At 40.9% G+C, this 27158-nt stretch overlaps 1 pseudogene across 1 annotated transcript; it reads right to left on the bottom strand.

The window, feature by feature from the left end:
- Positions 1-7803: 7803 nt before the first annotated feature.
- LOC307069597 (large ribosomal subunit protein uL11-like) lies at positions 7804-8304 on the bottom strand (annotated as a pseudogene). Its single transcript has one exon. The product of its transcript is annotated as a large ribosomal subunit protein uL11-like (transcript).
- Positions 8305-27158: the final 18854 nt, after the last annotated feature.

Genomic DNA, 27158 nt, shown 5'->3' with positions numbered 1-27158 from the left:
TGCTCCGCAACAAGAGGAGCCACTGCAATGAGAAGCCTGCACACCTCAATGAAGAGTAGCCCCCACTCACCGCAACTAGAGAAAACCGGCGTGCAGCAAAGAAGACCCAACTCAGCCAAAATTAAATAAATAAATAAATAAATAAATAAATAAATTTATTTTAAAAAATTATTAAAAAATAAAAGCAATAGTAGGTAACCCAAGAGCTGCCTGCATTCATGTTCCCTACCTCATGGAGAAATCTTGTCCTCAGTAGGATAGAATGAGGTCAAATATATTGAAGGAGGCAAAAGTAAGCACAAAGAGTAAAGAAAAAGATTTTTTATAAAACCCCTGTCTATATAAACAATTTGATCTAAAAATGTATTACAAAATTCTTGGGCCCATTCAAGGTATAGTATTTATTTCTGAAGATTTAGAATACTGGCTAGCTGGATAAACAACAAGTTCCTACTGTATAGCACAGGGAACTATATTCAATATCCCATGACAAAACATAATGGAAAAGAATATGAAAAAGAATATATATATACACATGTATAACTGAGTCACCTTGCTGTACAGAAGAAATTAACACAACATTGTAAATCAATGATACTTCAGTAAAATTTAAACAACAACAACAAAAAAACCCCTATGTTCATAGCAGCACTATTTACAATAGTCAAGACATGGAAACAACTTAAATGTCCATTGACAAATGAATGGATAAAGAAGATATGGTACATATATACAATGGAATATTACTCACCATCAAAAAGAATGAAATAATGCCATTTTCAGCAACATGGATGGACCTAGAGATTATCGTACTAAGCAAAGTAAGAAAAAGATAAATACCATATGATATCACTTATATGTGGAATCTAAAATATGACACAAATCAACATATCTATGAAACAAAAAGAGACTCACAGATATAGAGAACAGACTTGTGGTTGCCAAGGGGTGGGGGGGTAGAGGAGGGAAGGATTGGGAGTTTGGGATTAGCAGAGGCAAACTATTATATATAGGATGGATAAGCAACAATGTCCTACAGTATAGCACAGGGAACTATATTCAGTATCTTGTGACAAACCATAACGGAAAAGAATATGAAAAAGAATATATACATATACACATATATGTATAACTGAGTCACTTTGATGTACAGAAGAAATTAACACAACATTGTAAATCAACTATACTTCAATAAAACCTAAAAAAAATAAAAATAAAATAGAATACTGGATAGGAATAGGCACTTTCGTATTTGTTTTTTGTCCAACCAGTTTACATGAAGAGTCTTTGTAGTATCCAGACACCATCTCTTCTGTTCAAGATCTCCTCTTCAACTTTATTGTCAAATGCACTGTTCCTCACTAATATCATAAACATTTGTAAAAATGTAACAATATTCTTATTGCTCATACTGCCATAGCTCTTTAGAATCTCATTTGTATTGAAAGAATACAGATATTCTTGCAAATTCTGTAATATCATTTATTTAATGCTGGTTTCACCATTACTCATGAAGATGCATAATCCATGGTGCCATTCATGAATACTGGCTTCCAATGATTCTCTTAGAGGTGGTTACTGTGTTTCACTGGTGATGACCCCAATGCAAGCCTTATCCAGAGTGTGCAGTGATGGATCATTTGTTTTCTGTTCCGATTAAAGTTACCATTTGTAATGTTAAAGCATTAGCATAGAACAGTATATCTTCCAACCACATCGTTTATTTAATTCTTTAGGCCACAATCACTCACAATCAATCCATTCAAAGCATGTGATCTCTTTCCATATTGACCATATCCCTACATCCACATACCTCCATCCACTGAGGGATAGGCAGTGGGCCCACGGAAGAGAAGGTAATAGTGATCCTATCTTCACAAACAGTGTATGTCCCTTGTGTAGCATGGCTTAAGATTGACTTAGAAGAGCACAACATCACCATATCAATTGAAATAAGAGAGGATGTGATCAAAAGGCTCTCAAAGCCCTCAGATGAGAGGCATGGCCACCCCCAGAGCCCTGCATGACACATGGTATGGAACCTGAAGAGGAGATGGGGTGACTGCCCTGGGTGCCAGTGGTGCAGGCACACAGGGTAAAGGAATGCCTGCCACCATTACCCCGCAGCTAAGTGCTGTAGCCTGAAAGCATCACTGTGGTTGAAACTTGGATGGACAACGGATGACACAAGGACCCCTGCATGCAGCTCAAGTCCAGAAGTCAGCAGTGGGTTGCTAGTCACCCAAAGACCTGAACTTATCACAATTAAGAAAGTGGAGAATCAGGAAGCTTCCATTGAAACTATTGAAGTCACTAGAGTGTAAGCTCTATCAAGGAAGTGATTTGGTCCATTTGTTTACTGATGTGTTCTCAGCATCTAGAATAGTACCTGGCACATTAGTAGGAACTCAATGGTATTTGTTGAATGGATGAAAAATACACAGTCATAGCTACAGGTTAGGAACCAGGAAACTGGGATCAGGAGTTGCTGCCATCACTGCACAATTGGCTGGACAGTGGGATGTGGATTCTGGTCCCTGCAGTCACCATAAATTCCTCTTAACAACTGGAAACTGGTGCTTAGATATTGGAAAGCTGAGTCCAGTCAGTGCTACCACTGCAACTACCTCACAATATCCACAAACTAGAGACTCAACACTGTCATCCTCAAACCATGTTTGCAAATAGTCAAAGCAGTAACAAGAATTACCTGTGCCTCATTTTTCCTTTCAAATCTCACACTAGTATATCTAATTAGTGGATTTTAATTTGCATCCAAGATTTACCTGCAAGAGAGGTTTGGTTAATGTGTTTTCTTTAGGTCTCTGCAGTCAGGATCCTCACTAGAATGAGGTAGGTAGAGAAGATGGAAATCATTTGTCAATATCAAGTTCAAAAGAAGAGTGCCTGGGGACTAAGTCCTGAAACACACTGTATTCATTTTATATTGCTACAATAACAAATTACCTCAAACTTAGAGACTTACAACGACACATGTTTACTAACTCATACGTCCTATGGGTCAGGAGTCCAGGCGTGGCTCAATGGGGCCACAGGCTGCAATCTGGGTGTCAGCTGGGCTGTGTTCTCATTAGAGGCTCACCTGGTGAAAGGTCTTTCGGTGTTTCCTAAACTTGTTGGCAGAATTTATTTCTGTGAGCTCATGGTGACTTGCTTCTTCAAGGTCAGAAGGAACGGGAATCTCTGACCTTCTAAGGGCCTCCATCTGATTAAACCAGGCCCCAGTCAGGATAATCTCCCTTTTAGACAACTCAAAATCAACTGATTTGGGACCTTAATTATGTCTACAAAGTGCTATCACTGTTGCATATTTTATTGGCTAAAAACTAGACACAGGTTCCACCCACACCCAAGGGGAGTGTGTTATATAAGGCGTGACTCACTGGGGGGCGGTCATCTTAGAGTGTGTCTACTATATACTCCATGATTTAAAGGTCAGAAAAAGAAGGATAAGCAAGGAAAACCAAGAAGAATGGCAAGTGAGAAGAGGAAAGAGAGGGAAAAAGGAGATTGTTGGAGTACGGAAATCAAGTGAAGAAATTGTTTCAACTGTGTTATATGCTGTCCAGAGGCTGAGAAAGATGAGAAGATGAGGATGAACAAATGACTATCTGATTTGGTAATGTGACCTTGGCAAAGGTTTCAGTGATTGAACGTAAGCCTGATTAGAAGCCGATTCAAAAAGGAAAGGGAGGGGCTTCCCTGGTGGCGCAGTGGTTGAGTCCGCCTGCCGTTGCAGGGGACACGGGTTCGTGCTCCGGGCCGCTGAGCCTGCGTGTCTGGAGCTGTGCTCCGCAACGGGAGAGGCCACAACAGTGAGAGGCCCATGTACCGCAAAAAAACCAAAAAACAAAAATAGGTAAAGATGTGGAGACAATGAGCACAGACAATTCTTTTAAGGAGTTTTTCTGTAAAGGGAAGCAGAAGAATGAGGTGGTAGTTGGAGGAGATATGATGTCAAGGAGGGAATGTTTTTTGAAAGTGTTGTTTGTTCATTAATGAGAATGACTCAATAGAGAGAAAAATATTTGAACATATAGGAAAGCAGGGAGTAGGAGGGGTTGGAATCCAGTGCACCAGTGAAGGGGATGGTAGGCAGGAGGCTAAGCCGCTCATCCATTGCAACAGAAGGAAAAGAGGGTATAAATGGACAGATGCAGGAAGCAGGAGGATTTGATGGTGAGAGTTTCTGCTGCTGCTTACATTTGTCTGAGAGGAATGGTTGATGAAATAGGAGAAAGGTGATGGAGGTTTGAGGAATGAAATAGCCCTGGGGGAGTCAAATAAATTGACCAGGAATATGCAGAAGAATCGTCAATCAGCAGTAAGGGGCAACTTAAGGTCTGATGTCAGCATAATAATTTTTTTTCTTGAGGTACATTTAGATTCTTAAGGGCAGGAACAGAGAAGGTAGGGACAGGACTATTCCCAGAGTTGGGATTTTTGTTTTAGGATAATATAATGGAAGCAATAAGGGTCAAAAGAGGTAAGAGCAGATTTAAAGGAGTAATTATAATGCAGGACCATGGAATCTAAGTTAGGTAAGGAGGGAATGAGGGCCTGGGGGATGGAAATAAACAGTGAAAAGGCAGTAGGGTCAGATGAACAAAGTGCCTGGTGGAGTAGAAGAATTTTTTGAGCTTAGGGCATGAGCTGATGTAGAAGTAAAATGCTTGACACTGAGATAATTGAGGGGATGCAGTTATTATAAATGACGAGAGCTAAGGATAACAGTGGGGGTTGCTGGCTGAAGTGGCAGAAGACAAGATCACTGGAAGTAAAGGGATTGAGGAATAGAGAGGCCATGAGATTGGATGGACCAGCCATGTAGATATTGAAATCACCAAGAATAATGACAGGAGACTGGAGGAGAGAAACACAGTAAACCTGGTGTTGAAATCTCCAAGGAATGTGTGGGAGTGACAGGGAAGACAGAAGGAGATACAGCAAGAAGGTCTGGAGGTGCAGTCTGATAGCATGAGCTTCAAAGCAGCCGATGGGGGAGGGCAAGGAAGAGACGATGGCTTGGAAGAGGCAGCGAGGAGTGAGACCTGGGATCACCTTCTGACCCAGTCATGCATGATAGGTGAGAGAGAACTGGCCACCACTCATGAGGGCTGCAGGGAATTCAGTGTCCTCAGGGAAAACCAGGTTTTTCTCAGAACTAGAAGGTGAAGGGACTGTTAGAGAAGAGTGTGGATACAGGGGATTTTTCTGTTGACAAACCAGTATGGGGATAAGGATTTGAGTGATGAAATTTGACCTGGGAAGCACGGATATCTTGAGGTCACTGAGATAAACATCTAAGACAAGATGGGGTACCCTGGTGGCTGCTTCAGTAGAGGGAATAATTAATTCTAATTATTCTTAGAACTTGACTCAGGCAATTCTTAGGTGAGAACAGGAATTAAATCCATTGGAATTCAACTGATCCAATAATGCTGTTCATCTTTTTTCCTTAGTAACTTGTGTTGGTCTCCTTTCCAATCCTTACTGATTCTGTCCTGCCTTAGTTTCTCATCAGTGCTGATCAAATCCAAACTCCTTAGCATGGGAAGGGCCCTCGAAGAGCTGCCCTGTCCTGCCCATCAGCCTCAAGGGCCCCGACTCCGCCTCAAGCTCTTGCTGTTCCCTTTGTCTCAGGGCTCCATCTCTTTTTCACTTGATTATCTTGCACTCATTCTTTTAAGCTATAATTCAAATCTTTGGAAGAATATACAAGAAATTGGTAGTCCTGATTGTTTTGAGAAGAATACCGGGCCTGGCAAGGGGAGCGTAAAGGGAAACTTTTCAGAGCATACCCTTCTATACATTTTGAATTTTATATTATATGGATGTATTGCCACATCTTTAAAAGTAATGAAAATTTTAAAAAAAATTTTAAAGTATCAAATGGACCAAAAAAAAGAGATACATTTCAGTGTTTCATCCTCCATGAAGTCTTCACTAACTTGATGCTTCCATCCACTGAGGCGTCATCATGCCTTCCACATTACTCTATTACAACATTTATCAGTCTACCTTGTAATTATCTGTAAACAAGTTAACAGTTTTAATGTCCTCATAGCCTGGAAGCACCTTGAGGGAAGGGACTTACTTTGTCTCATTCACCTTTGAATCTAGTACATGGCAGGTGCTCAGTAAAGGCTTGTTGAATTAATGAATGAAAAAAAATCTTCTGCACAGAAGGGAAACAAAAGATAAGTAAGCAATTCCGCTTCTTTTACAGATGAAGAAAATGAGGCCCAGAGAGGTGATTTATTAAGGATTGGTAGCAGAATAAAATGAGAATCCAAGTTTTCTAGAGTCCAAGTTTGGCATTAGAATAAGTTATAAAACTTTCATGTTGAAACAGCAGATGTGATGTGGATTATACTTACTTATTTTGACCTGAGTTTCTGGATTTTCAAAAAATTTCTGATTTCCAGAAAGCTGCCCAGTTAACCTCCAAAGGATACTTTCACATATCAGATCATGGGTCCTAAATTTGGGTTTGGAAAACATGCATTCTAAGGACCTCATAGTCTAGGCTTATATTGCAGAGAAATCACAGGAAAATCTTGTGGCACATTTGTTTATCTTAAAGGCTGTGTTTTGTTTTATTGTTTTCCTAAAACACACACAGTGCGGTGGACATAGCTACACACAGTAGCTCTCTGTAGAGATGCTAGAATAGCACAGGGAAAAGTGCCTGTGTCAACTCAAAGTGATGTATTCAGTTCTCATTTGTTAGCATTTGCTGAATATCCAGGGCATACGGCAGTGACCAAGGGCATTTTATTTTACACAGCAGCCATGTTTTTAATGTGTAAAGTGGTAGTGTTAACGATTACTTGAGCCAGATTTTAAGTACCCTGGGGAGGTCTTCTGTGGGCTTCAAGATCAGTGATCTTCAAACTTTTTGCTCACATAACTCCCTGAAAGAATTCTGAAAAACTTGCATCCTTCCTGTATTTTTATGCTGCCACCTATAATTTTTCAACGTAAGTTTGCAAAGAGTATCATTTCCAGAGTATTGCATGCAATTTATGATATTTTAAAATAAAGCTGTTAGCTCACTTTTTAAAATTTACCCCAAGGAATCTAAATCCCAGGGTACTTTTTTACCCAACATTATTAATTTTAAATATATGTGACCTAGCTCTTCTTTAACAGCCAGAAAAGTTACATTGTTCCTTCTTTTTCTTGAACTCATATTTTCATTTCCATTTCATTTCCATATTTCCATTTCTCCCACAGAATGCTATCTTATTGCATATTTTCATGCTTGAAAAATTTGTATTGATCATTACATCATTCTTTTCAACTACATACTTACCTAATTTTACTTTCCGGTAACTCTAAGGTCCTAGGAGTTATGTCTCTGGATGGAGTTATTACTAAAATTATTAGTAGTACACTATTGATCAAACAGTGGCTATATTACAAATTGACAACCATTTTTAAACATAAAAATAAGATTTTATTGAAAATGCATCTGTTAACAAAATGGAGGGGACTTTTCCTTTTCCAGTGGATTTGCGGATGAATATTATAGAGTGAGATTGAGTTCCACCCCAATTCTATTCATGCGTTTGACAAGGTTCTTATAAATGCTGAAACATTTTGTTCACAAAATAAGTAGATGGGAATGTAAGGTTTTTTCTGTAGCCGTGTTACTCAATTCCTTTAACTCCTTTCAATTATATGCCAAAAACCATGTGATGACCACTCATTTAAACTATTTTTTCTTCCCATTGGTTGTCAAATGACCCTTTATTGAATTATGTTCCTTTGAAGTTCTTAACTAGCTGGGCATTCCACCGCACCACGGTTGTTGTCATTCATCTATGATGTCATGAGGATGACGGCAATCCACATCAGAGACCACAGACCTGGCAGTCCCCAGGATCTATTTAATGGTTCCAGAGTATTCTCTACCTAAAGATTGGTGTCTCATCTGCTGGGCAATGTTGACGATCTCATCAGAAGTGAAGTTCCACTGTGCTTAATGTTTTTCTGCTTCTTTCTGTCTTTTGGTTGTTCCCTGAAGGCTTCGATGATCAGGACTGAGACACAAGGTACCACCTCAGTCTGGGCCTGTGTGTTCTGAATGGTCAGTTTCACTGTAGTCCTCAGACCCTTCCAATCCCCAGTTGCTTTTGAAAGGTTATCACCAACCGTTTTTGGAGACAGACCCAGGGGGCCAATCTTGGGGGCCAGGGCAGACGTGGCACAGACTTCCCCACTGGTGCACCTCAGGTATACAAATTTGATCTCCTTGGGCTCAAACTTAGGCAACATGGTGAGGTGGCTGGTGTCAGATAAACCCGGATTTCAGAGGACCGAAGAAAATTGCACCTTGGCCTCCTTCAAGCCGAATCTGAATGAAAGCCATTTAAAAATTTTTTAGTGTGCTAGCAGGTGACACTTCTGTTCCCCAGTCATCATAGTCATTCCCTTTCTCAACACTAACACCGGCTTCTAATTTTCCATGTTTTGTGCACCTGGGGTGAATGCACCATGCTACGATGTGGAATTTGTGAGAAGAATGACTTTTTTTTTAAGTGGAAAAAAGGCGATTGTAAAAAAGGGATGGAAAAGAGGCTGCAAGCATGTTCTCAGGCAGATAAGTTTTAGGAAAGTGTAGAAATGAAAGTGGAGAATGTGGAATTGATCCCCTTAAAACTATCCATGCTGTGTAGCACTAGAGAGTCTTCATGTACGTGGGTAGAATGTGGTTATCCCAGTTCGAAGATTTCTGTTCACTAATCGGCAGGCATTTGAACAGAAATGATTGGAGAGCAAGAAAGATTAAGGCAGTCCTAAATAGACTGGGAATGACATGGTGGTTAAGAGAAGAGCTCTGTAAACCCTAACTCTGAAATTTACTAGCTAGGTATTTTTGGGCAAAATAACCTCTGCCTTCTTAATTCCTAGTCTAGAAATAAAAGCAATAATGATACCTACCTCATAGCGTTGTTGTGAGGATTAAATGAATTAATATGTAAAGCACTTAGAACACTGGTGGACAAATAATAATCACTCAGTAAATCATTAACATTAATACTATGAAGTGATTACATATGACTAAAAATGTTATATATGACTAACTCCTAAATAAGTTAACATTCCCTATATACTTTGCTGTTAGCAAAGCTAACCCATTTAATTTGTAAATTAAATGAAAAATATAAGTACCCACAGCAAGTATGGGGCAGAGCCAAGATCCTTGCCCAGAGTTTTCATGCTTAATGATCAAGCTATGCTGCCTCTTGAAAAAAAAAAGAAAAAAGCAACAAAAATAAATGGAACAGAAGGTGTATGAGTTGTAGTTATTCTTTCTAGGTCAAAGGGTAGCTTATGTTAGGCAAACTTTATAATATGCTTACTTTGGAGAGGCAAGAAAAATGTTTGTTGTGCTCTCTCCTCATCTTCTATAATCACAGAAAGTGCCATTATTTCCATTTAAGACATTCCCTCCCCCTACACATAAACTAATTACTAAATATATCAACCACTTTTGGTGCTTAGAGGTTCAGGGGTTTTGCCTTGCTACTGTCTGGGGCTTCAGGCAGATCATGTTCAACAATCTTATCTTTGTTAAATGAAAATTAGAGGTTTTTTTTCAATATCATTTTATTTCTTTGGTATTTCTAATTGTCCCTACCCCTACCCCATTCTAAATTTGAGTTTTATGTTTGATAGCATATACTATAAGTTGTGAAAAACACAACAAAGAGCTTGAAAACCCTCATTTGAATAACATGGACTTTAGGAACAGCTGCTAAGATAAAATAAATCCAAGAGAGCTCAGCAACCAGAACGCAATTGCTTTTCTTTTTAAAGGGACAGGCAGATTCACACATGATTGTTAAGTCTTAAGCAGTTACTTTAAATCAATACCGTATTTTAATTGATATCTAAGTTTTTCAACTCTGAATTTTTATGTGGGTGTTTTACCCAGTATATAGAGGATTGTATTCCACTATATTTCAAGTTGAACAATTATTTGCTGACATCATTGATAGAGGTTTACAAAGCAGGAAATAAAATCCACCAGAAATCAAGCCTTCAGATTTCTTCTTCCCTGAGAATGCAGAAAGGGAAACTTTGCCTAGTGAAATAGAAATAATGAAATCAAATGGAAATTTATTACCAAGATAAAATTGAATTGCCAGTTGCGGGATAAAGAGATAAGAACTGTTTTGTTGATTGCAACACCTCAGCCATCTCTACTGAGATTCAAATTACAGAAAACTCTTCATTAAAATAGTTGCCCAAAAGTCTGGGTTTTAAATAAGGAAAGGTGAAACTCTTTTAAGAAAATCTAACATATTAAAATATAATCTTATAGAATGGACAAATAATGAGATTATTTGTTCTACGAAGGCGTCATTCATCATGCAAATAGATTTATCGTAATTTTAAACATCTAGTTTCACTAGTACATTCAGATTATGACTTGATTTTTAAATGCATTATTTACACATGAGTTTTGCTGGAATATATCTATAACATAAAGCAAGTACTAGCCAGAAAACATACTGCTGTGGTCTGAAATTTTCAAAAGAGCAAATCATTTTGTGCAAAGTTATATTTATCAATGTGTCTTAATTTTTCTGGCCTAGTTAAATTAGTAAAGAAAGAAAATATAATTTAGAAAATTGTTAATATCTAAGATACATATTTATAATTTAAAGCATAGACACAGTCCCGCATTTTCCCTGCTTCTCATTTAATTATTCCATTCAGTCCTCTGTAAATAACTCTTATACTTCATTTTTCACTGACTTTTTTGCTCACTTGACTGTTTCCACATGTGGCACTTGAGTATCTTTGTGCCAATGAAATGAAATATCACACCATCAGGTCACTTCATGAAAGTTCTTTCTTCAATGTATTATCAGGATGCTTTTGGCTGCAATTATCAAACAACCTAACTAGAAGTCACTTAGACCCCGAAGCATTTATTGTTTACTAAACAGAATGCCCAGAGGAGGAAAGGTGGGTTTGGGAGTTCAGTGATGTCAACATGGACCCAGGTGGCCCAGCCAGTATTTCAGCCCAGGCAGTCAGGCTCAAGTGTCAATGGATTATTCTGTGTTTCTGGGAAACTCTGAATTCCTGTTGTGAGCAGGGGTCTAAAACCTCTCAATCTCTCACACAGTAATCATTCAATAAATATTCATTAAACTGTTAAGTAAATTTTCAAATAAGAGCAGGGAAACTAAGACTATGTGAAATAAAAGGGTGCTTTGGTGCAGAATTATATCACAACTCTTCAAGTTAATGCTGGATCTTTGTGCTCTGTGGTTTTTACATAGATTTCAGTATAACTAAAAAACATTTTGAGTCATTTATAGTCCCCCTACTTCCTTGGGGGGTCTTTTGCTGTCCACTCAATGCTTGGGGTGTAAATCTGCAAGCTTAGAAGAGTAGACTGAGCCAAATTGTTCCATATGAGAAAGGTTTAGAGGCCACTGTAGTCAGCAAGGTAAGCTTTGTGCAGCGTTTCTGTGTGTGTGCATGTGTGCATGTGTCTGCATGAATGTTCATTGCATTTCCTAAAGGAGGTATGCTTCTCTTTTGGAAATACAGGGTTTGAGAACTACTCTGGTTGGTACCTGATCACTTTTCTATGATAGCACCTTATTAACTGTTGGAGTGACCTATGCATAATCAAGTTTTATATGAAATATTTTTAAATTAATAAATCAATTTTGGGACAAATGGAGAGTTGGAAACCAAAGAGTTAGCTTGGTAAAAGTCATCAGGTTCAGAAAAAACAAAAACAAAACCCCCCAAAACAACCAACCAAACAAACAAAAAACACTTTCTAAAGAAATCGTAGAGCAAAACATTCAGCAGACCAGACAAAATCTAAAGCACTTAAGAGCGAACCACCTAGAAGATGATCAAGCATTTTGACCACTGTTCTGTGTGTTTGTGTATGGTGGTAGGGCATGGGAGGTGGGGTAGGGCAGGGCGGCAGGGTGGGTAATGAGGAGGGATAGTTTTCTGAGAATCTTCACCTGGGTGGAGGTGGGAGGAAGGAGGAACCACAGTGGTCTGCTTTTTCTGCAGACTCAGCCAACACTTTATAAATGGCACAGGACTGTCGTTTCAAGCTGAACCACTACTGGCCCAAATCCAAAGGGACTGGCCAGAAATGAAATCATCTTTGGAAATGCAGCATGATGCAGAGATTCACTCAGATAGCTAGAGGAGCCAAACCCAGCTAAGTGTAAGGCCACCTTTTAGACCCGGAAGCAGACCTAGTGGTCTGGTCTCTGCTTACTCCTAGGCTTGCAGAGTCAGGATTGCCCCAAGGCCCTACCCCAGTTCCCTCTCCTCCATTGAGTACTCCCTGACCACTCCAGCCCTCAGCGAGGATTCTAAAGTCTCATGGCCCTTGGAATTTGTCCTATACCATTTTGTAGTTAATTACAAACAGGCTTAAATTGATCTTGTGAATAAAATGAGGCTACGGATATGAAAGTTCCTAGTACAGAATCCAGCAAGACTTTGTTTCTCCACCCTGCCGCCCCTGGAAACACAATCCTGGCCAGAACACAGAATTAATGAAAGTGAGGCCATTAAGGAGAGGTGACCCAGCCCCTCTTCTCATCTGTTAGAGCATACGGGACCTGAAAAGCAATGGTCTTCACTAGATCCAGAAATTGTTGCTGCTATTGAAGTAATCCAGATGGTATGAATTACAGCAGAAAGCCTTTATAAGTTGGCCCATTATTATCCAGATTTGAATATACATGGTATTAGAAGCAGTGTGACCTGAATGTTTGCTGGGGTATTTGAAACACTGGTTTCTGAGGAACACATATGAGTAAATAGGGGGTGGATTATTAACTTACTACATGTATTAAAATCAGAGCCTATTTATTTCAGCAAAATTAAAATATTTTAAAATTATAATAATACATACTTATAAAAATTCATAAGTCACCGAGGTTAATAAAATGTAAAGCAATCTTACTATTAACAGTATAGTTAGAAACCCTCCAGGGAAGGCATGAAGGGGCTGGGACTACAGAGGCAAACATGACCAACAAGGTCCCTGCCTTCAGGGGGCTTACTTTCTAGTGGGAGGAGACAGGCCATAAGTAAGCAAACAAGTAGACAAATAAACCAGACATGGGAAGGTTGCTTTACATATGGAAGTGGGATCTGAATGACGAAAAAGAATCTGAGTCTTGAAACCTTCTTGGAAGAGCCTTGCAGCAGAGTGAATGGCAGGTTCAAAGGACCAGAGGAGAAAAAAGGGGGCCACTAAGGCTGGCACTTTGCATAACCAAAGTAAGAGTTCTAAGAGGGGTATAGGGGCCAGATCATGCATGCATGACTGGGTAGGAAGTTCAATTTCATGCTAAATACAATGAGAGGCCATGAAAGATTCTTAATTGAAGATGGGGGGGAGGGCAGCAGAGAGGATCTGATCTTCATTTTAGAAAAAAATAGTAGGGGCAAGAATGAAAGACTGCAGACAGGTTGGAAGAGATTCATTCACACATACACACAAACATATAGCGTTTAAAATACATGTATACTTTTCCTTCAACTTGTTATTAGTGTGTATTTTTAGAATTCCTCTTTGAAATTATGTTCACAGTCACTTTTCTGTCTTAGAAAATCAAACACATCTTGTTTTTTGACCTTTCCCTATCCACCCAAATGCAGTAACTTAGTTGGAAAACACAGGTTTTGGCATTTTAACATGACTCCAGAATGTGTGCATCAGATTTGGCTCTGAATAACTTTTGGATCGTTCCAAAAATCAGATTTTTTCTCAAAGAGAGAATTCCTTTCAAAAATTCAGTGTCTCCTAATGTGATACTTTTGAGCAGCATCATTGGAACATGTATATAGCCTGCCAAAGTGATTTATTTGAAATGAAAAACATCCATTTGAAGTTATATTCATTTATTCACAAATAATTATTGAGCACCAATCACTAAGTACCAGGTACTGTTTTAGGCACTGGGCATACATCAGTGAACAATCAGACAAAATCTCTGTCCCTGTTGGGCTTACATTCTAGTAAAGGGAAATGGACTAAACAAATAACAAATGAAAAAAAGTAAACTCTGTACTATGGTTGAAGATTACATAAGTGCAAAGTAAGAGATATTTAGAAAGCTGGAGGGGGTTCCAGTTTTAAATAATGTTGTTAGGTTGGGCCTCACAAGAGGGTGATTTTGGTTAGATTTGAAAGGGGAGAGATGATAAGTAATATAGATTTTAAGAGGAAGAACATTCAAACAGAGGGAATAGTGCAAAGGTCCTGAGGCAGGAAAGTGCCTGGCAAGAACGAAGAACAGTGGCTAATGGAAAGAGTTGGAGGATATTAGGTCAGATAGGTAAGGAGATGGAGGGCAGGTCATAAGAAACTTGTAGCCATGGAAAGAAATTTGGCTTTAACACTGGCTGAGGGGAACCAAAACAGAAAGTCGTCATGATGTGAATTATATTTTTAGAGAATTACTCTGACCACTGTGATATAGACTACAGAGGAGCAAGTTGGAAGTTTTGATGTGTTTTGGAAAACAGCAACACTTGATAGTCACATCCCCTTAATTTTGCTAGAAGGGGGGGGAAAATAGGCACAGTTAAGCATTAAAAAACATTCTAGATTGTGTCTTTCCCCTTTATTTCCTTTACCATAGCAAAGTTCTATTAAGTCCAATTCCTTAACCTCTGGGCAAAAAAGCATCCTTAGACTATTTTCAGGCTGTAGCCAAATTCTTTATCTTGTCCTGTACATTAGTCAGGATCTTTTGGCTGCAAGTAACCAAATACCTGACCCCAAATGGCTTAGGTGATAGGCCACTTGCTATCTCATATGTGAGCAGTCTGGAGGTATGCAGAGCCAGGGTAGGTTAACTTAGCCACTTAGTGACTTCTAGGTTCTGGGTTACCTTTCCTGTATTCTTCTTGCTCATTGTTGCGGGATGTGCCACCACAGCTCCAAACATGTCTTGCTTACTGGAGTATGGCCAAGGCAAGAAGTAAAGAAAAGACTTCTTAGGGGCTCTCAGGGATAAAACCCTTCCCCTGAAGTCCCCTTCCCCCCACTTCCCATTATGTACTCACCAGAATTAGGTCACATGCTTAGCTCCTAAACCAGTCATTGATAAAGGGGGATGAAGTATCAAGACCCATCTAGACCAGTGGCTCTCAAAATATTAATTGGAGAAAGGGGTGGGGGGCACGGGGATTTTAGGAGGTGATCCCCAAGACCCTTTCAGGGAGTTTGCAAGGTCAAAACTATTGCTTTAATACTAAAATGTTATTTGCCTTTTTTTCTCCCATTCTGAGTGTACAGTGGAGTTTTCCAAAGGCTACCTGAAATAGTGCAATAGATTAAATGCAGCAGATTTGAAGATCCGATTGCCTTCCATTAAGCCAGACACTAAAGATATCTGCAAATTTTTAAAGTACTATGATTCTTTTTACTATGTTAGGGGGAAATATAGTTATTTTCCATAAAAATTTGCTATTTATGATAAGATGTAATTATTATTATTTTAAAATAAATATTTTTAAATTTCTCAGTTTTAATTTCTAGTATAGTAAATATCAATAGATATAACCCACATAAACAAAAGCTCTTTGGGGCCCTCAAAAATTTTTAGGAGTTGAGCAAAAGATTCTAAAGCACTGGTTTAATCAGACAGCTCTGATTCATCCTTGTGGCTGGGGGCGGAGCCGAACTTCCCGGAGCTCACCTCTGCCTGACCCAAGCCTTCTTAAAATCCTGCACTGTAAGTGGTTAGGTCACAACAGGGAGTGCCAGACGCTGCGTATCGAATCAACCGATCTCAAAGCTTCTAGCTAATCGGAGAGTGAGCTCTCGCTTTTTGACTGTGAGGAGGTTAAAACGGTCAAAATGAACCTGGAAGTGTTCCTTCACAAACTGTCACACTAAGTTGCTTCTTAAGATGGGAAGGGGTGTGGGATTTTGGGGGGTAGACAGTTGAAATTTCAAAACCCCTCTCGGGGGCAGGGGTAACCCTCTTTACTCCCATCAGTTGTCTGGGTTAGCGATTAAGGTAATTATTGGTAATAACTGGCCTGCCCTAATAGCGTCCTTACAATGAGGGCCCTAACTGGCGATTGGGCTGTCATTCACTTATGCTTAACAGCATCAGTCCAGGCCTCCTGATCGTTTAGGCCAAAGGCAAAAGGAGGATTACCTTGGTTTCTGAAGTTGCCACCATGGCACGTTCATTTTCTCGCCTTGATCTTTCATTCAGGAATGGGGATATGTGTGTGTAAATTGGAAGGGGGCACTCCTCTCTCCCTTGTTCTTCAGTGTTAATATTTCTTGTCCTCTCATACTATTTTGGTTTCAAAGTGCTCTCAGGAGCCTCCTTAAAATACCAAACCTGTTTTTCCTTTCTTGAGTACATTTCTTGGCTTCACTTAAAAAAAAAATCTATCCAAGTACATCTTGTGTTTATAACTCAACTCATATGCCTGCGATTTCTCCATCTGATCTCTTTCCTTTCTCTGGCCTCTCATCTTCCCTGGAGAATTTTAGGCTGCCGTGGAACAGGGGAGGAGCCTGCATGACCCCGGCCAGGGGTGTAGCAGGCATACATTTTCTTTGCGCATATTTTGATCTGTGAGTGTGGGACTTTTTTGCATAAACGTCTAGTTCACAAGTGCCTTTTCTTAGTCTTTCCGCTGTCTTCCGCCTAGGTCCATTTCTTGCCCTAATTTTACATGAACTTTCTCCTTGGCATTCTCGACTCCCGGCGCTTGAACCTCCCTTCCCCTAGGCCTGACCTAATTCTGGGTGCCGGCTGTTGTTTGGTTTATTTTCCCACTTTTGCAAGCGCACGTGGCTTTTCTGGGCGCTTCACCTTTGCTCCTAGGGTGGGTGCTGGGGTTCACCGGGGCTCGGAACACGTGCTTTAAAACAGCCACGACCTCCCCACCCCGCCCCCAGCCCCACGAAGTTTTGGGCCCCGAGCTCCGCAGGCGTGAGGAGGGGGTGGGGAGCAGGGCCCGGCAGGGTGAATCACAGGGCGTAACAGGTGCCGCAGCTGCAGCTGCGCCAGCATCCCGCTCGAGCTCTAGGGATAAGGTTTTCTTTCTCTCCGGGTTTTTTTGGAGGTGGGGAGGAGACTCAGGGGCCCCCACCGGACCAATGCAGGCCGCGGTTGTTCATCGCCTAGCAACTGGCGGAGCCAATGGGAGGAGGCTGGCCTGCGGCGCCAGCGGCGCGGGGGCGGGGTGAGAACCTTGCAAACCTGCAGAGCCCGGGAGGCTGCAGCGAAGGGAGAGGCGGAGCCCGGCCGGAGGAGGGGAAGGCGGGAGCTGGAGGTGGAGGCGGGGCCGCCGGCCCGGGCGCTGCGTGCCGCGGCGCCTGTGCGGGCCCTCGGGGCTGCGCGAGCAGGTCTAGGACGCTGAGCGGTGCGTCTCTGCCGCACCCGGGGGTCGTGACGGTGAGAGCCTCTCCCCGCGCCGGGGATTGTGCCGCGCTCGCCCGGGGAGGGGCGCCGGCGGGGCCTGGGGCCTGGGGCCTGGGGCAGGCGGGCGTGGGGTGGGCGCCGGCGAGGGGTGGGCGCCGGCGAGGGGCGGGCGGGAGGGCGCGGAGGTGAGCACCGGCACCTGGCGCGGCGCCCCGCTTCTCTGCGGGAGGCTCGGAGCGGCCGTTGGGGCCGTTGGAGGAGGAAGGCGAGCGGTGACCCCCCCGGCCGCGCCTGGAGGAGGAGGTGGGAGGTAGGTGCCAGCTCGGGGACCGCTCCTGCTGGCGGTCGCAGCGCTAAGCCCCAAATCCTATCGGGAATGGAGAGAGGGTGGCGCCTGGCGTGGGATGACGAGCGACGCGGGGACGTGGGGGAGGAGGGGATGGCCAGTTTGGGGCTGAGGTGTCCGCTTAGCAGAGGCTGCGGGACTCGCGGGCTTGGGGGATTGTTAGCTCGAGCCGCAGGGGACAGCCGTTAGAATGAGTTGCTGGTGGCCCGTGGCCACTGCAGAGGAAGAGAACCCCGCCAGCGGTGTACTTAAAAGACTAGGGGAAGAATTTACATCATCTACAGGCAGGCATGTGTGAGAATATTTTGGTGTAGAATTTTGTGGTAAAGTACAGTAAACTGAATTGTGAGCTCCCTTCTCTCTTTCGAGCCTATGCTGATCGCCCAGTTATGCAAGTCACTTGGGCCCAGGAAATGGAATCTGCTAATTTGTTCTCAGCACGTATAATGTGGGGATCTTTAAGTTATTACCCCATTTCAAGGTCCGTAGTTGTGATTGCCAAGTTACCATTACTTGCCACGGGGATAATAGTTTTTGTTGAATCTGAGACTATTGACATATCCCTTTTCTGGACCCCATAATGGGGCGACGATTAGAAGAGGCACTCCTCCCAAGGGTGGTTCGGAGGTGTAAGAGGGGCTGCCTGGAATTCGAAATTGCTGGGCTCCCCTAACAGTTCAGATTAGAGTCTAGATCTAGAGTTGGCTGTGATTGATGGGTGCCTTGGAATCCTTCATGGCTCAGGAGGGATTGGTTTACTGTTTAAGTAGGAGAAAATTCTGGTAGCCTTGATCCTGAACTGAAAAGGTAGGTATGACTTGACACATTTAGGAGACTGAGCAAAATTTGAAAAAATTAGAGATCTGGACAGAGAAAAATAAATGCCTTTAAAGTTTAGGTCAAGCTATCTCGAAATTTAGAAGTTTGAGGTAGATTTACAAATTTGGATTCAGTCAGCAAAACTTAATCCATCAAATCTCCTGTCCTAGAGCTATCATAACCTACAGGTCTAGAGAGCTTAGGTTATTCATTCAAATTAAACAGGTAAAAGCTAGTAACTAGTCTGATGCTCTCTTCTGCCTGCTGTCAGTGAAAGTTTCTCAAACAAAATGGTTCTGTGAAGAGAGGATGAGGAACTGATAGTTAAAATGAAGGCTCTTTTGGTGACTTGCTGGACCTCTTCAGCCAAGTTATTTTATATCCTTCCTTCCCCCATCTGTACAATGAAGATAATAAAGGCCCAGGATTAAGTAACATGGGTGAAGCAGCTTGAAGATAACTGTGAAGACTTAGTTATTCTAGGATGAAATGTGAAGATCTTCTCCTAACACATTGCGCCTTGTGACAGGACTTGTTAAAGCACATTGCGTTCCAGACATGCTGAGGCAGTGTATGAGAAAAAGAAAATGTTAACAGTTCAGATGAGTTGCCTAAGGCCTCAAGGCTGACACATTATATTCTTGGGTTGTCTGAAAACCTGACATAGCTTCTCTTTGACCAAGCTAGCTGTGACTCAGGTTTTATAAAAGTAAATATTTGAGTGCCTTCAATGTGGTATGCACCTAGAGATAAAAAGATGAAAAAGATGCTGCCCCAGAATTGTATCATTTTAATTCATTTCACACACTTAAATTGGAGCACTTCCAAAGCCTTTTAAGTGATGTTTTTTCATATCTTTTACCAATAGTTGTAAACATGCCTTATTGGTTTGACTGGGTCATAAAGAGGTTTTGGTAGTCCTTGGGTCTCTTTTGTGTGTTTGGTGCTCATGATTAGCTGGTGATGAAGGTACAAGTTGTCTTGAATTCACAAGTTTTGGGGATGAGACAGAATAGAAAAGTGCACCATTCATTATCAGTAGTGGAAAGCTACCTAAAATCTTTACTTTTGATAATGGATCAGTATTATATAGTTCCTGTGGATTTACTGAATTATGCTTCAATGATTTACTCTTTTAATAAACATTTATTAAATACTTACTGAGCCTCTACTTGCCAGATCTGAGGATGAAAAATATCAGTGTTGCCTTGTGGAGTTTGTTTTTAGGAAATTTACAGTATAGTAAGGGAGAGAGCGAAAATGAAAATTGCAAATATGAGAAGGCTTTAAAAAATAATTTCAGGACTTCCCTGGTGGCGCAGTGGTTAAGAATCCGCATGCCAATGCAGGGGACACGGGTTTGAGCCCTGGTCCGGGAGGATCCCACATGCCGCGGAGCAACTAAGCCCGTGCGCCACAAGTACTGAGCCCTTGTGCCACAGCTACTGAAGCCCTTGTGCCTAGAGCCCGTGCTCTGCAACAAGAGAAGCCCCCACAATGAGAAGCCCGCGCACCGCAACACAGAGTAGCCCCTGCTAACTGCAACTAGAGAAAACCCGCGTGCAGCAGTGAAGACCCGACACAGCCAAAATACATAAATAAATTTATTTTTTTTAAAGTAATGATGATTAAAAAAAAAGAATTTCAGTTGTCTTGATGGAGGAGGAGACGTTCACCCGGTGAACACATATGTTGCAATGGACCATTGAAGAAGTATAGGTGGTTTGGTAGGTGGGACCAGGTAGAGTGGGTTAGGGTTAAGGTTGGAGAACAGGGCTATGACCTTTGACTAGTAGGTGATAGGGAATCTTTAAAAGGTTTTATCCAGGGGAATTATATTTGATTTTTACTTCAGAAGGGTATTTCCACCAAAATCAGTAAATTGCATGGTCCATAGACGATCCAAGTAATATCTGAGGCAGAACAGTCCTACACAGCGATTAAAGACTTTAAAAATATGTTATTGAAGCCCCCAGAAACTTCAGAAAAGTAAAAATGATTATTCATACAACCAACCTTTACTGAGAATCTTTCTTTTTATAATTGTGATATAATTGACATGTAACGGTGTATTAGTTTCAGATGTACAACATAATTTGATATTTGTGTATACTGTGAAATGGTTACTGCAGTATAGTATCTTCTGCTTTTAAGATTGAGGGAATACAGATACAAAGACAAATAAGATACACTCCCATTTTCAAGTAACTTGCAGTTCAGTAGGAGAAATGATACAGTTGTAATGCAGTGCTGAATCTGAGTGTCATAAGAGGCATAAAAATGTCAGGTCTTAGCAATGTAGGATTCTGAGATGAGAGAAGACACAAATTCTTTCAAATTGAAAATAAGTTCTTGAATAGATATTAAACTTTGGCCGGTTAAACAGTCAGTACAGTCTTAACTATAACATTTACAGTTCTCATCTATTAACCCTCACTTCACACATTGCCCACCCTCCCTCTTACTCTTTTGTGTGAAATTTTGGGCTTGACTACCATACTGCTAGCTATGAGACCTCAGCAAGTACCGTATCTTCTCTGTGCCTTAGCTGTCTCATTTGTAAATTAGGAATAGTAATACCTACTTCATAGGTTTGCAAGGATTAAATAAGAAAACATGTTAATATCCAGAACAGTGCATGGAAGAACACTTTACATCATTTGAGCACTTAATATTTCTATTTGACATAAAAATGCTGTAATTGAATAAGAACTAACTTAAAGACAGGATTTTTTTTTTTTTAAGAGTCACTTATGGATCTATCCCTGAGTATCAGGCAAAGCCTCTACATTCAGAGAACCTAAATATATTCTGTTAAACTCTGCTTCTCGAACAAGTGACCTTTGTTTATTATCTCCTTTTCTTATTTGCTGATCACTTTTCTGAAATCCGATTTCCATTTTTACCCCTCAGCTTTGTCATAAAGTCACTAATTACCAAATCCAATGTAATATTCTATTTAGCTCTTGCCCTTTTTATGGCATTTGTTGCTGTTCATCACTTCCTCCTCTTTAAAACTATTTTCCTTGGCTTTCCTAAAACTCTCCCCACCCCTGGATTTTTATCTCCTACATCTAGGTCACCTGCACTCACCTGTTACATGTGGATGTTCTTTTGGGTTCTTTCTGCTGCCCCTTTTTTTCTGTATAGATTCAGCTATCACATGTGTGCTGATGACTCCTAAATCTGCCCTGACGTCTTGATCTCCAGGCCCTAGAGTTTATCTCCATTTGAATGTCTCATAAGGGCATATATAAGCCCAGTGAGTTCTACATGGAGCTTTATATCTCCACTCACTTAACCAAAGCCACTGGTAACCTTAGTCCTCTGTTCTCTTTACCTGCGTGACACTGTTATCTGTCTAGTACCAAAGACAGATTTTTACATGAGAGAATAAATGCCTCTCTTTTGTATACTTGTCACCATGTTTGTCAGCCCAACTTCTGAAATATTTCATATCCATCCTTCATTGTCCTCATTGTCATTGGCTAAGTTAGCCAGCCAGCCCCTGACCATTAACTGCTCTGTGCCATAATATTTTTGTGCCAGACCTGCTGAAAATGGGACCTATTTTGGAAACATAATGTGGGAGGAGATTTCTAGAATAATATTGTTCTAAAAGAATTGAGTTTAATGAGTGGCTAGTAGATATTTGTAACCCACCATTTCATATACACTCGGCCCTCCATATCCACAGATTCAACCAACTGTGGATTGAATTCAGTCAATTGAATTGAACCCAGATTGGTTGAACCCTTGACTGTGAAACCTGTGGATAAGGAGGGCCGACTGTATTCATTGTACTGTACTGTCATTTTATTTATAAGAGACTTGAGCCGCCTCAGATTTTGGTATTCACAGGGGCTCCTGGAACCAATCCGTTTTGGAAACTGAGGGATGACTGTACTTTTTACCTGAGAGTTAGTATTGTTTAGGTTATAAAATAGTTTAGGTTTTAAAGGACACAGTCTTGAGTTTGTCAACCTTTGCCAGTGATTTTAATCTGGTTGTTTGTGCTTCCTATCTAAAAGATGGCACCTTCAGCATGATTCTTTCTACAGGTGCCCTCAGAGAAATAGTGGGCTTGGTTCCAGACCACCACAGTTTTGTGAATATTGCAATAAAGTGAGTCACATGAATTTTTTCATTTCCCAGTGCATATAAAAGTTATGTTTACACTATATTATAGTCTGTTAAGTATGCAGTAGCATTATGGCTAAAAAACAATGTACATACCTTAATTAAAAAATAGTTTATTGGTAAAAAATGCTAACTATTATCTGAGTCTTCAGCAAATCCTAATCTTTTGCAGTAGTAACGTCAAGGATCACTGACTGCAGTTCACCATACAAGTACAATAAAAATGAAAAAGTTTGGCATATTGTAGGAATTACCAAAATGTGGACAGAGACATGAAGTGAGCAAATACTGTTGTGAGAAATGGTGCAGATAGACTTTTTTGTTGCAAAGTTGCCACAAACCTTCAATTTGTAAACAGAATATCTGCAAAGCACAGTAAAGCAAAGTACAGTAAAATGTGGTATGCTTGTATTCTGTATCCAAGTTTTAGAAGTCTCCTCCTATGTAGGATCTAGCATGTAAAAGCAAGAAGACATTTTAGAAATCATCAATAAATACAGTCTGTCGTCAGCTGTGTTATTTTATAATGAGGAGATGGACTCAGAGAATTTATATCATTTGCTCCAGGCACTTTAAAAATTTTATTTATTTATTTATTTACTTATTTATTTCTGGCTGCATTGGGTCTTCATTGCTGCACGTGGGCTTTCTCTAGTTTCTCTAATTGTGGCAAGCGGGGACTACTCTTCATCGTGGTGAGCGGGCTTCTAACTGGTGGCTTCTCTTGTTGTGGAGCTCAAGCTCTAGGCACGTGGGCTTCAGTAGTTGTGGCATGTGGGCTCAGTAGTTGTAGCTCGCAGGCTCAGTAGTTGTGGCTTGGGGCCTCTAGAGCGCAGGCTCAGCAGTTTTGGCACACGGGCTTAGTTGCTCCACGGCACGTGGGATCTTCCTGGACCAGGGATCAACCCGTGTCCCCTGCATTGGCAGGCGGATTCTTAACCACTGTGCCACCAGGGAAGTCCCTCCAGGCACTTTTTGAGTATCAAGAGGAAGCCAGGGTTTGTTAGGCTTTGGAATCAAATACAGACATACCTCCTTTTATTATGCTTCACTTTATTCTGTTTTTTATAAATAGAAGGTTTTGGGCAACCCTGTGTTGTCAGATGATGGTTAACATTTCTTAGCAGTGAAGTATTTTTTAAGTAAGGCATGTACATTGTTTTTTCAGGCATAATGTTATTGTACATGTAATAAACTACAGTGTAATGTAAACATAACTTTTATATGCAGTGGGAAACCAAAAAATTTGTGTGACTTGCTCTATTGTGGTGATCTGGAGCCAAACCACAGTATCTCCAAGGTATGGCTGTACCTAATCTTTATTCTTACCTTGAAGGTAAAACAGCTGGGTTTTCCTTTCTATCTTCCAGGTTTGCAACTGGGTAAGGTATCTAACCTCCCTGAGCTTCATATTTTTCCATCAATAAAGTAGTGTTATATCTACTCCTTCCTAGGGCTGTTGTAAGGGTGAGTGACGTGGCTGGTGAATACACCTGGCAGGTAGTAAAGGCTCAGAACAGCAGTTCTTCTCTCCTACCAGCTTCACATAATTAGCTAGAACAGAAGTTCTTAATTCCCTGTCCTTGATCCTTGGCAAATCTGTGGATGGCTTCACGGATCCTCTGAAACTGTGGCCAAAACTGCCTGTTTTTGTACTTTTAGGTGGGAGGCTCAGAGGCTTTGAATTCTGTGACCCAAAACAACTTAACCTCTGGGTTGGCTGTAGTCAGGCCTAGAACCCCGGGACTCTTGATGCCTCATAGCCAGACTGGGTAGAATTTAAAATTGCTTGAAATATTTAAGGAAGTGTGTGTGTGTGTGTGTGTGTGTGTGTGTGTGTGTGTGTGTGCGCGCGCGCGTGTGTGTGTGCGCGCTCTTGATGCCTCATAGCCAGACTAGGTAGAATTTAAAATTGCTTGAAATATTTAAGGAACTGTGTGTGTGTGTGTGTGTGTGTGTGTGTGTGTGTGATTTCTTGGTCCCACCCCAAGTTTCTGAATCTGTAGGTCTGAAATGGGACTTGAAAATTTGCATTTTTAACAAGTTCTCAGGTGCTATTGTTGAGGCCTATAACCAGTGATTGAATTTGGGCTAAATCATTGAAAAAACTGTTACAGATACATGATTACATTACAGATTCATGAATTATGTTTAGTTTCTTTGTTATTTCCATTGCCTTTAGTAAATGTCATTACCTTTTACCTAATTTTGAGAATGAAATACCAATAAATGACAATTGTTTTTTAAATTTTATTTGGACTTCTTAGCTGACTTTCAACTTTACAAAGTTAGCTTAATGTGCTTTTTTTTGTTTGTTTGTTTTTTCTTAATCCTCTTTTAAGAATGATTGCTGCTATTCCTACCTCTGCCCTGGAAGAATTTGAAGTTGGTATACTGTCTCTAAATTATCATGCTCTTGATTCATACATCTAATTGCCTTCCTGCTTCTCTAAGCTGACATCACTCAAGACTCATTTGAAAGCCTTTCTAAGTCACAGCATGGCTAAAGTGTTGATTCTTGTCTGTCATAATATTACAGTAGAATACCTCACACTAATAATACATCATTGAACTTAGTTGACATTCATTCAGCAAACTTTATTGGGTTCCATACTGACAGTGGGTCAGTTATGATACCTCACACCAAAGCAGGGTGCAAACAATATGCTCACAGGCTTGCTGACCAGGAATGCAGCTTAGGTGGTGGGAGAGAAGTTTCATTACAGTTAGATCTGTACTACGGAGTTAATGCAAAGTGTTCTGGAAGCACAAAGAGAAGGGATGGCAGTTTGGGGAAAGCCTGGCAATTTGGGCTGTATATATTGACTAGATTGTTCAAAATTTTTTTTGAATTTCTGTAACATTTAATATTTTGTCTGCTTTTATACAGTTCACACTCCAGTTACTCAATTGGAATAATACTATTGGATTATACTTTAGTCTCAAGGCGAGGTGGTAGAGAAGCAAGAACCTGTGTGTGTGTTGGGTTTGAAAAAGCAGCTCACGTATTGTGTATTCCTTCCTCTCCTACAATAAAGATAGTAGGGTGTGTAGTTAAATGTGCTGGACTCTTATGGTTTGATTCTTGACTTTGTCATATTCTAGCTATGTGACCTTGGGCAAGAAAGCTCTCTGGGCCTCAGTTTCCTCATCTGTAGTGGAGGGAAATGATTATTTGAGTTATTGTGATATTGAATCAGTTAATACGTGTAAAATGCTTTAAATTTACTTGTTTCAAGTAAATCGTTTATGCTTAATTATTCTTAAAATTAGGTAGAATCTCATTTGATAAACGTGGTTGTGAAGACAGTGTGTGTACATTCTGCTATAAAAATGTGAAGAAAATTTTAATATAAATAGCTATATTCAGTTCTCATATTAGGTCCCATGAGAAATGTAAAATCGTAGTTAATAGAACTGAAGATTCTTTAAAGATCATGTAGCTCGACCTCCTGATTTTACAGATGTGGAAACTGAAAACCAAAGAAATCATGGCCTGCTCCAGGTTGCTCAGTGTATGATGGAAGTGGCTGTGGGAACCGTGGTGCCTGGCTCTTGTCTGGGGCTCTTTCAGAGCCTTGTGCCGCTTCCCTGAGGTGGCAGTGCCCTGAAAAAAATGAGTTTAATTGGAGAGCCAAGACCAAAACAGATGAAAACATGAGCAGTAAGAAGTCATTGTGTAATGAAATGCCGGACGGTGTGGCGTAGGCTCTAAGAACATACTGTCTCACTTCACCAGCTGCTCTCTTGAAGCAGAGAAACATACTTTAGTAGTTGCTTGAGTCACAGAATGTTGCTAGATTGAGAGCATTCTTTTTTGAAAAGAATCTTAATAGTTATAAATCAAAGTCAGCCTCCCTCTTCTTTCTTCCCACTGCGTTTAGATTGTAACTGAGCTGGAGGAAGAGTCCACCTTTGCCAGGCCAGCCAGTACTCTGCGTCTTCACTCTTCACATCAGTAGGGGGGAAGCCTCCCTGATGGGCTGACTCCCCACAGACATGCTCTGACATGGCCAGGGTCAGTGTGAAGGCTGCAGCACCCTTGCCCACTCGTATGTGTGAACACAGGGCGGGGCGGGCTAGGTGCTAGAAGTGTAATTGATCGATGGGCGGTGCGTTTATTATTTGTCTACACTGATATTTCCACTAAAGGGCAGGGGTGCTACTGTCTGGGATGGAGGTGGCAGTGCATCCATACACATTGTCTTAGTAACTGCCTGAATCCACTGCCTCTAAAAGTTTTACAAAATAAGTGCCCTAGAACATTCCAGCGGTATAAAGGTGTGCTACAGAAGAAGTGAAAACCCTGGCCCACCTCTCACTACGCCCGAACGTCCCATTCCCCAAGAATGTCCTTGGGAACAGTGTGTAACCTTACCACACCTTTCTCCTAAATATATTTAGATAGTTTGATT

This window comes from Hyperoodon ampullatus (genome assembly GCF_949752795.1).
Source record: "Hyperoodon ampullatus genome assembly, chromosome: 2".
NCBI classification, from domain to species: Eukaryota; Metazoa; Chordata; class Mammalia; order Artiodactyla; family Ziphiidae; genus Hyperoodon; species Hyperoodon ampullatus.
The sequence above is the reverse complement of the archived record's forward strand: the minus strand, read 5'-3'. Positions and strand labels throughout refer to the sequence as shown.